General features: G+C 40.6%; 1 protein-coding gene across 2 annotated transcripts in view; it reads right to left on the reverse strand.

Moving 5' to 3' along the window:
• Nucleotides 1–13,856, reverse strand: part of pak1 (p21 protein (Cdc42/Rac)-activated kinase 1) — a 48,986-nt gene that overhangs the window by 31,611 nt on the left and 3,519 nt on the right. For both annotated transcript variants that reach the window (XR_013077388.1, XM_076734746.1), the window contains exon 2: nt 3,814–3,878. The gene's annotated coding sequence lies outside the window, so the exon portion shown is untranslated. The remainder of the gene's footprint in view (nt 1–3,813; nt 3,879–13,856) is intronic.

Genomic DNA, 13,856 nt, shown 5'->3' on the forward strand with positions numbered 1-13,856 from the left:
CTCAGTAAACTACAGTATAATATATATGTTAATCACATGTTGTATATAGTTCAAATATTCTAATGTAATCTTGACTAGGAGAAGTAATGATTAATTGATTATTGCTTCATCACTGTTTTAATTCACTCTAAATGTGTTAACCGATGACGTGGAACACGAGGTGTGTTCTTACTGTACTGTGGTTCTGGTGTAGTTCCGGGTTAGGTCATCAGGTGATGCTTCTATCTGCTTACTGAGATGGAGTCTCAGGTGTGTGCCGACCACCTGTCAGGGCCCCACACACACAAGCGAGCACTCATGGGCCACATCAGTAGCATAAAAACTGTGTTATGAAGGAAGAATATCACTTCATGTTGCATCATTTTAAGCAACTATTAATGTTTAACACAACCAATCCTTTTCATTCATTTTCATTCCTTATCCTGACCGACTGAAATCAGCTGCTAAATGAATGAATGAATAAATAAATAAAACACTCATAGTGCTCATCATGACGCATATATATATACTCACGTATGTATATCTCATACATTTTTAGCCAGCATCATTTACCTCAACTGTGCTTTTTATTATGCAAAAAGACAGCATAAAAGCATAAAATTTCTATTTTATTATCATCTTAACCATATATGCAGTCTATTTGCTCACATTATTTATTGTTCACTGTGCGATTCTCTGAGCCAATGGGCATTTTGTTTGGTTTTGTGTTACATTTTCTCAGCGTGTCCTTTGACTGCATCATCAGCAGCTCATCTACCGATGTTGAAGCGTACTGTCAGAAATAAAACTAAGTGAAGTGAAGCGTTCGATGCAATCCCAGGGTGCACTGCAGAGCCTTAAGTTGCAAGTCCTCTAATGATGTTAATAGGCTTAATGCAAACACACACACACACACACACCAGAAATAAAGCCAGTAACATGGATACAGAATCTACTGTACACTGTACTGTGACTGCAATCAAAACACACACACATACACACACATACACACACATACGCATACTGCAGTGGAGATAAATCAGTCATGGCATCCAATAGCTTGCCGCTCAGCAGAAGAAGGTTCTTAAAGTCCATCTAATACAAAGCAGGTATGTGTGTGTGTGTGTGTGTGTGTGTGTGTGTGTGTGTGTGTGTGTGTGTGTGTGTGTGTGTGTGTGCGTTCCTCCCCTGTATTTTATAGGGTGGAGGGTGGATGTCAAATGTCTTCTCTCTTCTCTTTGGTGTTCTCTCACAGAGGAAACTCTTTCCACAGCCAGCTGTGTCCCTTACAAGCTCCCTTACATCTCCCGTCTCATTTTCCTCTCTTTCTGCTGCCGTGCAGATCAAACGTTTGTCTTCCAGCCTCAACAGGTCAACGCCACAATTAAGACATCCACCACTGACATTTAAATCCTCAAGGAAACAATATTTATGAGGGGTTGTGTTTTACAATTCAAATGTCCAGTTGGTAATGGAGGCTTGTGGGACACAACATGGGAGGAATTCTCTGAGAAGTCCTGGATTCTTTGACCTACAGCCTGTTCTCAGTGATTAACTACATAACTGACTTGTTTGCCCAAAGCAAAAGTAAATGATAAAAGACAAATAAACAAACAAGTAATTTGAAAAAAATACTTTTCAACTCTTTAAACTCTGACAGCAGCTGAAGTCTCTGTCTCTGTCTCTGCCTCTGTGTCTTTTTCACAGTTTATTCTTTGTCTTTCCATCATCACGTCAGGCCTCGCTCCGTTTAATCTGTCTGGAAAGTTTTCTGCTTACAGCTATTTATCATTTGAATGAGTGTGTGGAGGAAGGAAGAAAAAAAAGATTTAAAAAAACAGAATGAATGAGAAGAGGAATAAAAAGAGGAATCTCTCCAGCCTGAGTGATCCAACAATGAGCGAGCACGAAAAGAAGAGCAAGACAAAAGAGGACAAAAAAAGGAAAGTAAAACAGAGACTAAGTGGACCAGCGGGAGCGAGAGACATACTGAAAGAACACAAAGTAGGACGAGACGGAGAGGGAAGGGGGCAAGAGGGGGCCAGAGGAAAATAAAGAGCGAGGGATCAAAGAATAGAGAGAAAGCAGAGCAGCAACATGAGGCCGCTGGAATTCAGACAAAACCATTTTTCACTGGAAAAACTGGGAGTTTTCTCTCTCTCACTTTATTCTCTCTCTTAATCCATTAGTCAAAGAAAGTGATCAGCAACTTCTCTTTCAGAAAGTTATAGATTCTTAATTCTGATTGTTTTCAGCTTTTCTGTGTTTTACATGTTTGTAAACTGAAGATTTTGGGGTTTTGGACTGTTGACCAGAGAAAATGAGACATCTGAAGATGTCAGCTTGGACTGGAATGGACACTTTTCAACAAAACATTTTATTTGTTTATCAAAAGAAGCCAAAAGGTCTCAGGCAGACACACAACAATTTAAAACTAGAATTATCATCTTGTAGTTGTTTGTCCCTGCTAATCAGTCAAGGTGCAGTTTACGTCCATGTCTGTCCAAACTCATATAATACATGTACAGAAGACTTTGAAGGAATTAATCAAAGGTATCCAGTTTATCTGTGGGTGAAATGGAAGATCTCACTATACAGGCGTGTCTGATTCCAGTGAATAATGTCCAGTGAAGAAACATGCTGTCTTCACTTAGCGACTACTTTTCCAGTGGAGGACAGAGGACTGAAAAAAAGCTTCATCACATGGAGCAACGACAGTCAATGGAAGCTCAGTATCAGCGCAGCCAATCATCTGGTGATGCTTCAAATATGGATGCTGCTGCAAACCGGCAGCACAGATTATCTCTACAATCAGCACAGTTTCAAGGTGGACGCCCAAGATTCGAGTCACCAATTCAGCATTTGACCAAATGTGCAAAATGGTCACAATCTGCCTTCTGTCACCGAGTTCATTCATTGTTCAAATCACAATTTAAATAAGCAGTTACAGCTAATTAGCTAATGCAGATCACAGAGGTCGATCGAGACGCTCCCAGATTGTACAAGACTACAATAATGCTGCCAATTGATGTGCAGGACTGCTTTACGGTCAGATTTCTGCATCAACATTTCTGAGACATTGGATCATCAACACTCTCACACACCCGTTTTGTTGGCCTGCACTTGTACAAATTCTCACAAAATGTGCCAATATTTCAAACACACACAATGATGCCGTACATAAAAAATGCATGGAGCATGGAAAACCCTCAGAGACCCTGTTGACATGAGCGCAGTGAACCCCCCACCCTCAAACACACACACACACACACAAACACAGGTGTGCTGGGGTGGTGGTCTGTCTGCATCCCTGATGCACCAGCTGTCAGACTCCACCACTCCCCACCCCCATCCCCCATTACTATGGAAACCCCATAAATAATGGAGGCTGCAGTGCATGCTGGGAGCCATCAGGCCAGGAAGGCAGAAGCCCATTATAGCCGACTTACATAATGTGAAACACTCTGGTTTCCCTCAGTGAACCACAACACTGTCCACTGAGGTGCTGCTGCACGTTTCCTCTGAAAGGTCTTTAGAGCACAAGTGATGCAATGAACAGCATGTCTGCAGGGAAACTGGCACCAGAGCCAATAACTGAGAAAATGAATCCTAAAAATCACTGCCGCAAGACTACCGAGGAGCCCGTCCATGTTTAATAAACACCCTCAGTATCTTGGAACAAAGAACACATTCGGCAGTCAGTAATTAACTGGCTTGTGTTTTTGTCATTTTCTCAATGTCTTATCAAAACTGTTATTTGGCCTCAAAGAAGAATGAAGAATTTAACAGATTCCACAGAACAGACTCAGTGTGTGTTACACCAGCCAAGCCTACCTGTTAGTGTGGCGTCTGGGTCGCTCCTCTCACTGAAAGGCAAAGAGGCAGCTTCAACCTGCAGCCTGCACAGAAACACAGTGACAGCTGTCATCACACACCATGCTCATTCCTAACAAGGTCCAGCTTATCAACTCCATGAAAACAGTTTCATTTCCTCCGCCTGCTCATAAAAGACACAGGTATAAAACTTTTTTTCAGCCATCAGGATACGGATGGAATTTAAGCTTATCTTGTGTGAAGAAGTCGTTGTTAACATATCTTTGAGTTTCCATTTCTTTCTGTTGTCATTCGCACAAGCATTAAACAGATTTGATTTACAGAAAAACAAATGCTAGCAGGCTAGCAAAGGCTAACAGTGCAGTACTTCCTGCATTGTTAGCATTTCATGCCCTTTAATAAAATCCCATTTTTATAGTGCTGCAATCAACAGAGTCGAAAGGGAAGGACATGACAGCGATGGTGCTTAAATGTCACTTCGAACATGAATGAGACGATCAGAGAGAATCAAAGGACAACACAACCGAACATGGTGTGATATGATCGACATGCTGATGAGAAGCAGAAACGCATGTGTCAGACATGTTTGTGAAAAAGTGTAATAATGCATTAATCATTCACTGCGTTTTCAAGTCTTGTACTGCAAACACTACAAAATCAGCCTCTAAAACAAGCCCTATCACAGAAATCCAACAACAACAATGCCCCGTGCCCAAAGCCAGATCCCCAAAAACTGAGAGACAGACTAAAAAAGAGAGTGTGTCCATGGACGAGAGGCCAGCACAGAGCTGCCCTGAACTCAACCCCATCCAACACCTTTGGGATGAACTGGAAAGCAGACCAAAATGAGCAGAGAGGAATCTTATCTCCTCCTTTGTGGTGGTGTGTTAGTGTGGATGACAAACCTTTACATAACTGAAATGTCTGTAGAAGGAATCCCACTCACAAACGTGGTGGAACATATTCACATGAGTGTGGACACAAACACAAATAAACAGCCTGCTGTTTTATCAGTGAGGAGGAAGCCGTTTGTGTGTACACAGCATGCTGGTGTCATTGGGGGGCTCAGACGAGGCTGAACAGATGAAGGTTTGAGGGCGAGAGGGAGGGCAAACAGAAGGAGGGCAGGAGGTGAGAGTCATCCCTGCAGCTGTCCACACATTCACACTCTACTATGAGAAAACACACACACACACACACACACACGTGCACACACACACGTGCACACACACACGTGCACACACATGCATGCAGTACTGCCAGACAGTTATGCACATGTAGCTCTAGATTATGGCTTATTAAGGTGTTGCTAAACTCTCATTAGCACAGGCTAATGCGACATGTCATCAACTGTGTGTGTGTTGCTCTTTCACCTGCATTGCTTCCACAGGAACACACACTCAGAGTGACAGTTGCCACAGTGTTAGCCTCGCTAATCATACATCCACTCACTGAGCTACGACGTTCAGGGCTGCTGTATCCAGGTTAAGATCGGGTGTTAAGGGTGTGATGAAAGGGTTCCTCTGGCAGCCATGTTGGCTGTTCTTAACCACCTTAACAAACCTGTTGGTGTGTCAGTCATTACAAACTCAAACAAGTCAAACACACAGATGGTTTCTGTCTAGAACACTTTGAAATGATTAGTTCACTAATCAATGAGTCACTCAGAAAGTTAACTAATGAAATGAGGGGATTTACTGATTTTCCCTGTTTTACTGTGTAAACTCAGTACCTTTGGGTTCTGGACAGTTGGTTGTATAAAATGAGACCTCTGAAGGTATCACTTGACTCAATTACGAAATTAACTGGCAAATTAATTGGTAATGGCAATAACTGTTGGTTGCATCATGTAAGATATTCTTCACAATAACACAAATGTAAACGTGTAAACTAATGTTCAAAGCAAAGCACTCTGTTACATCTGGTCCAGCTCTCATGTATTAAACCAAAACTGAACACATTTTGCTAGTTTCTAATTGCAGTTTCCTCAGAATAATTCATTTGGACAACAGACATTTGTATAACGATACCATGATAATATCATTTCATTTCAGAATACGACTCTGCTGAGAGTTTATTAAGGATAATATTTCATTATTACGAAGGCCTAATCTACTCTCATTGTTAGGGGATTATTATTCACTATGACATCATTAATAGATCAGTGGATCAGGTTTAGCTCGTCTGTTCAAGTCAAGGCTGAAGCATTAACAAGCACAGCAGCCTAAAAATGCAACGTGTTGCTCTCTAAACCGGCTTTGTTTCCCCCCCGACGGGGTCTTATCTGTGAGGTGAAAGACACACATACAATAAGTCAGGCTACTTGTGCGTGTAATGTACTTGGCAGAGAAATGTGAGAGTAATTGTGTTTCATGGCCGCAAGCCTAATTATTCCTGCTGAGCATGCCGATATCTGATGAATGCTGACAAGCAGCTGGCAGACACACACACACGAGAAGATGTGGATTCTTACACTAAACATCTGAAAGTGAATATCTGGAGGTCTGCTATGATTTAGATGGATCACGTTTAGGAAGGTTAGTGTGAAGTAGGGCTGCAACTAATAACTGTTTTCATTAATGATTAACCTGCCAAATGTTTCTACATGAACTGATTGCTTGGTCAATGACAGCAGACATCATCAAATGTCCATCACAGTTTGCCAGAGCTCACATTAACATTGCTTTTGTTTGTCCAACAGTTCAAACCAAATGATGTCTAATTTACAGACAGGACAAAAAAAAATAATTACAGTATAAATTGATTACAAAAGATTAATTGATCAACTGATCCTTTCCGCTGTAGTTTGAATGCCTGCTCTTTGGAAGACATATATCAAACCATGGCCTTTTTACTGGGTTTGGCATGTCAGGCTGTAATAAAACCTGACACTGATTGCTGCTTTTCCCCTTTCATTTTTTAATATGAGAGAAAGAGAGAGTGCATGTAGAGGGTAAGCTGACGCACTCAACTGGCCATATTTAAAATTTGGAGGGTGTGTTGGCAAGGGAGGAGGGTGTTGTTCTTGTCTTTCTGTTGAAACGGAGGTGAGAACACAGCATGAAACATCCCCCTGGGGGAGGGACAAGATGGGAGCGCGCTAGAGAAAATGAGAGAGACAGATCTTGGCCTGAGAGGGAAACATAGAGACTCTGGAAAGAGAAAATAGATAAAAAGTGACAGAGAAAATATAAAGCAATCAAAAAAGAGACGCAGAGAGATGGCAGAATTTTCTATCCCAAGAAGCAACACAACACAATCAAACATCCAACATCCAGTGATTTTCTTTTATACGATGTTTATTGTTTAGTAAACTGTTTAAAATCATCATCCTTCAGACTTTCATCAAATCAAACCTGTTTTTGATGCTATTCATTGTCAACATTTGTACAGTAATAACCTTTTAATCTAATTATATTCTGTAATTACCTCTCTAAATCATTGCTCCTGTTGTGAGTGGCGGAGTCCGCCATTCCCATACTGGATTCAGACTGCCTTGGCACTCATGGTGTATTCATAGGAAACTATCCAGCGTTACTGTTTGTGATTTGATCTCATTGATTACAGCCTCACGGTTTACTGTTCATTCTCCTACAGCTGTATCAGAGCTGGATTAAGTCACTGCTAATGCTATCCCAACATTCCCAGATGCTGCTGTCACTGCTTCAAATTAAAAGCATTACACTGGCCAAATACACGGGAAATGAATTGTGAAGCAGTCACAGGAAACTCACTGTGTTTGTTACCTATAAGTCAGCACTAATCACAATCTATTTGACGGTGGATCAGTCTTAAATCTGTCAGGGAGTAATAGATGAGTTGGAAGCAGCCAGAGTGAGCTGTTAGATGAAGGGCTGCAGGCGACTGATTCGTAAGCTAACAAACTCCTTTTACTGTGACCTTGTGGTCTATGATGGGCTTACTGCACCGCCGAATCAGATCACAGCTGCAATTATTGTTGACTGACTTCTATGTCTATTTGTTTGATAAACAGATGCATTTCTGACAGTGTAGCGGTTTAGCAGTGGTCGCTGTAGTATCAAACACCTGTAACACAACAAAAACACAACAGCACTGAAATCTCCAGGATTACAACTTTAAGGAATTACACATTTTTGAACAATTAAGAAATCTTATTTTATGTTGATTGGTCTTCAAAGGCATTTCAAATATCCAGTAAATGCAACGGTAGCAGTGTTATATGCTTAACATGCAGCTGCAGCACCCGCAAGGTCTACAATAGGTTCCAGATCACGTAAATAAATGTAACAATTTACAGCCCCAATCCCAAAAAAGTTTGAATCAGTTTTCCCGATCCCGTGTGTTAATCTCCTTTATACAATCATGTGTTCACAGAGTGGTGAACCTCGCTCCATTCTCGACCGTGATCGACTTCCAGGATGCCCCTTTCAAACCAAACCATGATCCTCTCACCTGTTACCAATCAACCTGTTTACCTGTGGAATGTTCCAAACAGGTGTTTGTGGAGCATTCCACATCTTTCCCAGTCTTTAGTTGCTCTTGTTTTCTAATGTAATTAATTTTCTAATATCTAATGAGCTTAATTGTGAAGACATCTCCTGTATTTCACACTGCTTCCAACAAATTTTCATTTTTCTTCTTGAATCACAAATGTCAAAAGGTGAAATGTGGCAAATTCATTCATTCGTTGAATGAAGCTGAACTTGAACAAGTTCACTTCTGCTCCAAATGTGAGAGGAAGGGATAGAAAGCGAGACAATCACTCAGCAAGAAAAGTAGGGAGAAGGAAAGAAGTGGAAGAGAGCAAAATAGAGACTTCCTCTGTTTGACAGTGAGAGAAATGAAAGGATATTTATAGATAACAACATTATAGCTGCTTCACTGGTTACGTCAGATAGACTGGGAAGAGGAGTGAGCAAAGGGATGAGGAGGTGAAGAGGAGGATGAAAAGGGGCAAGATAGCCATGAAGTCATGGGAGATAGAGAGGAAGGAAAGACTGAAAAAGAAAAGAAAAAAGTGCTGAAAAGGAGGAAGGTGAGAAGAGTAAAAAGAAGAGGAAGATAAAGTTACAGTAATAAAGAACAGAGGGATGAGTACATGAAGGGGGGAGCAGGGTGAAGAGTAGTATGACATGGTGAAAGAAGCAAGAGGGATGAAGAGCACGAAGGCAGAGGAGGAGAGAAAGGAGTGACAGATGGGGAGGAGGATAATAAGGAAAGATACGCATGGAGAGGAAGAAGACAAGAGGAGGCTGCCAACAGGAGAGAGGGATGAAGGACACGAACTGAGGAAGGACAAGAATGTGACCAGAGAGACAGACTAAGTTTCTGCCTTTGAATATCTGGAGGTGTCTTTCCGTCACTCAGGGCCGCGTGCTGCCTGCACAAGTGATATCATGATGTTGGCATTTGAAAGTATGATGATGGATCATTAGACAGTTGGAGCTCCACTCCTACCAGCTGACAGAAAGCACTGACAAATCAAATGTCTGCTGTGATGTCACTGCGGACCCTGACCCAGATCTGGAATCACTCATATTCATGTGGCCCGAGGCAACAGCTGCAACTACTCATTATTTCCATTATTGATTAATCTGCTGATTATTTTGTCCATCAAATGTCAGAGAATGTCTCGTGTTATCTTCAAGAAAGAAAAGATCATTTTCTATTTACAGCAAAATCAGCAAATGTTTGACTGGCATGATTAATCACCAAAAGTGCTGTTAAAGTACTTTGTGTGGACTGATTAATTGATGAATCGACAAACATAAACTATATTGATCCCACGCAGAACATTTTAGCAGTGAGTTGATTATCTCTGAAAACACTGTTTGGATTTGAGTTTTAGAAACTTTACCGCACTGCAAGCAAACACACTCAGTTATAATTTCTTTGGTTTGCTTCAGAATATCCAAAGATCTGTGATTTTAATGTGGTTACAAAAGCAATTAGATATCAATAATATGTGCAGAATCCTTTTACCATCCAAAAGCTTCTTCATCACAGGTCAGCTCAGAGGCTGTTTCTAAATCAAAAGAGATGCTTATTAATTTTCTGTCTGTGAACTAAAGACTTACTAATCATTTCAGGTGTTTAATACCAATATTCTCTTCTGTCTTCTATAAAATTCTATTAGTGCACAGTTTCACACATTAATTTGTTATTTAAAAAAGCTGTTGCTGTGCAGTGGATCCTCTTAAATGCACTTTCCTTATCCACAGAGCAGCATTGCAAAAGTCAATACATGTTGCCATCTATTCAAACAGTTCAAACAGTCAGTCCATTAGTTAATTAACTGAATTAGAAGTGTTGCCAATTAATTTTCTCTTTTAATCTTTTAATTGTTCAAGTCTTTCATTAAGAAGAAACACAAAACATTCTCTGCTTTCAGCTGCTGAAATGTGACGACTTGCTGTTTTATCTTTTGGTTGGACAAAACAAGACATCTGAAGACTTCATCTTGGACTCGGGGAAATGGGATATGCCCCATTTTCTGACATTCTATCAACCAAATTACTAATTTATTAATAATCACATATGAATCTAATGAAAAGAATTAGATGCAGTCCAAAGAAATAAATCTTGTTAAGGAGTTTTTGGAGTTAAAATCTTTGCGAGTCTGGAACACAACTGTCTGCTGTAAGTTCAGTTATACTCAACAAGAACCAAGACAAAATGATTTAGAGGTGTTAAATTAAAATTTCTGTAGTAAAGACACTGGTCTGTTCGGTCTGAACACACAGAGTCATGTACTGAGAAAACATATTAGCTCAAATATTATCTCGCACATACTGTATGACCCCATTCACCTAGTGTGTGTGTGTGTGTGTGTGTGTGTGTGTGTGTGTGTGTGTGTGTGTGTGTGTGTGGGTTTACCAAACACTGTTAGTCAGGACAGGGTCACCTCAGTCGTGTGGTGAAAACACACACTCATGTGTTCATCTCTCAGCAGACATACAATGTCCACCAAAAACAGAGTTGTGTAATGATGTAATGGACAATCACACACACACACACACACACACACACACACACACACACACACACACACACACATGGACACACGGACACACACACACACACAATCATCTCTGGATGCAAGGCTGCAGGGTGTGAATGCAATACTTCAACACTGAAATATTCAGACACACACACATGATGTCAGCTCTGAAGAAGCTGGGCTTTGGCCTTGACTATCTTCAGTATCCACAGTCCACACTGATACTTTCACATTCAGGTTCTTTCTGTAAAAATCTTAAGGGCATGACCAGTATTGAATTCATGAATATGAATTATTTTACAGGTTTTCACAATAAGTTAGGAGCACTTTTTGTAGTATTCTCTTAATATCCTGACAGCAACCATTAAATCAACTGCCCTGACAAAAGAAAAACATGTGGTGTGTGTTCTGGTGTCAGACCTGTAATAAACCTATCCCACCTGCCTGTCTACCTACACACCTGCTGACGCTGCACGGTGAGCCTGTGCACTGCTCATGACTGCAGCCTTCATGAGGCCATGCTGTACGTAGTCCATCATGCAGGTTATTTGTAATTATTAGATTCCCAGTGATGTTTACTTTGTCAGTGCACTGATGTCATTTTGGACAATAAAGTTTACTGTTAGAAAACATCCTGTTTCCATCAGATATTTTTGTCACAAGTGGCCCCACAAATTGTATTGTTTGAATTCTACTAAAGACACATCACTGAAACAATCTTTGAAACTGAAAATGCAAAAGGAATAAAGCTGCTGGTAACATACAGAACATGTGTGTAAACAAAAACTGTATTTTTGGAAAAAGCCTACAAAGAGCTCATTCATTCAGACCCTCTGGTCCTACCAGCCCACACTGCTGCTGCTCACCTACTGTCGCCTCATCATGTGGCTCAACTGAGCAGGTTGTTGCTTAAAATAGAGGAACTTGTGAGCAATATGGCACAGTTTGTTTTTCACATATGCTTAAACACTAAACCCCATTCTCTGAACCAAATGCTGCCTAAACCCATTTATCAAATCACACATTTTGCACTGTAACGCAATCATTCTGCAAAAATGCTAAACACGAGTGGCAGAAGCTAAACAGAGCTACAACACAGCTGCCACTGTTTACACACAACAACTCAAATTAGTTCACACTTGTGTCTAATGATCTAATAATCTTTCTGTTCTCTGCTGGTGAACAGGTGTAAAATTCAGGGATCCTGCTACCTGTAAAATCTGCTCCTGAAGCGTTTTCCTCTCTGCAGTTTCTGTCATGGACGCATGGTGCGCCATGGCAGCAAACTGTAAACGTTGAACCATCAAAAACTCTGAATGCAGCCGCAAAAAGCTGTTGTGACATCACATGCATGAAAACTACAACACACGCTGTGAAACACTTTCTATCGTGTTTCTAAAGGATTTATTTGCACAGGATTTGCAGACATACTGTGACTTTATGCAAGTTGAGGGAACCTTGAATGCAGCAAATACCCTCAGACAGACAGTGCTGACAGAAAACAGATTAAATTACAGTGATGTTATCCTCGAATGGAGCCCCACCTGCAGAAGCCTCTTCCTCTCCTGTTCAAACATACTCTGACTCTGAACTGAAGCAGAGCTAGTCAAGTGGAATATTTCAGGCCTCTCTCTCCAGGTTTGATCATAATTACACCAACAGTATTAGGACCATCTTTCTGATCCTCAGTCATACTATTAACAGCTTAGGAATGCACGAAACCCATTCTTTCATCTGCCTTCACATCAATCAAGTGGATAAAATCCTTAAGGTAGAAAAAAATATCAATCCAGGATCACAACCGGCCCGTTTCAAGAAGAGAGGAGGAGAGCGCAGCAGTTTTGTGCTGTCAGGTTTGGTCTAGACGCCGTGCACAGCAGACTATCCATTATTCAGCTCCTGTAGGCTTCTGGCTGCTCAACAGCCAATATTACTATTTCTGTTGTCATTGCGTGTTATGTGAGTGTCAACACTGCAAAGAAAAATATCCATCTTAATGAGTGATTTAGTTTTAGTTTAGTAATTGGAAGTTAAGCAAGGCAGTCTTGTGAAGCCTCATCGTCCATCTCCTGGGGTTTGAGGCGCTCACAGCTCTGCTCCCTCTTCACCACATCAGTCTGCTACAATGCTAACAACAACGCTGCTTGTGCACCAAAGCTCTGAGCAGCTGTGAACATTAAACTGCATCATGATATACATTAGTCTAATGCAACTAACAATGATTATCATTAATTATTAATGATTTCCCCATTAACTGATGAATCTTTTGGTATATGAAATTCAATAAAAGGAGGAAAAACCTTCCATCATAACCATCAAACCATCATATTAATGACATCACATTCCTTGTTTTGTGTGACCATCAGTCCAACACTTACATATATTGGATAAGACAAAAAACAAGGGAAATCCTCACAGTTAAGAATTTCTGCTTGAAAAATTATGACTTTGATAATATATAAATTGAGGTTTTACATGTGAGGCAAGTTTATAGTCATCTTTGTTATCCATAAAAATTTTATTTAAACCTACTATAATCGAAGTTTTCTATCTACAATAGATCATATGACTATTTGCAGGGTAAAGTGGTCACTCATGGGAACGAGCCCACAGAGGATTATCACCTGACTGTGTGCTTTCCCTTAACTCTACAGAGATTCAAACAGTTTTCTCATTGTTTCATTTTTCTGGGCTGTTCTGGTTCATCCTCACTGCCATCATAACATCATTTCTGACTGCAGCAGGCAACTGTTTTCAGTGAAAAAGCTCTTAAAAACCACTGTACACTACCTGCTCAGTGCCAAACAGCAGAGACACAGTGAGAGCTGAAACAACTCTAAATGAATGAACAATGTTGCTCTGACGAGGCTGGATGTGTAGATAAGCAGCTGTGTGGTGATAATACTGTCTGTCAGTCTTCCAAAGAAAGCACCAAAGAATAGTTACTGCAGGTTTAGATTCAGCATTTGTTTGTCTTTTCTTGATACTGGATGGGAGTTTTCTCAAAACCACTCGAGCATAGCTAAAAACTGATTTTTCTAATCTGATTTTCAGAATTATG

The sequence above is a fragment of the Chaetodon auriga genome, chromosome 7 (genome assembly GCF_051107435.1).
Source record: "Chaetodon auriga isolate fChaAug3 chromosome 7, fChaAug3.hap1, whole genome shotgun sequence".
NCBI classification, from domain to species: Eukaryota; Metazoa; Chordata; class Actinopteri; order Chaetodontiformes; family Chaetodontidae; genus Chaetodon; species Chaetodon auriga.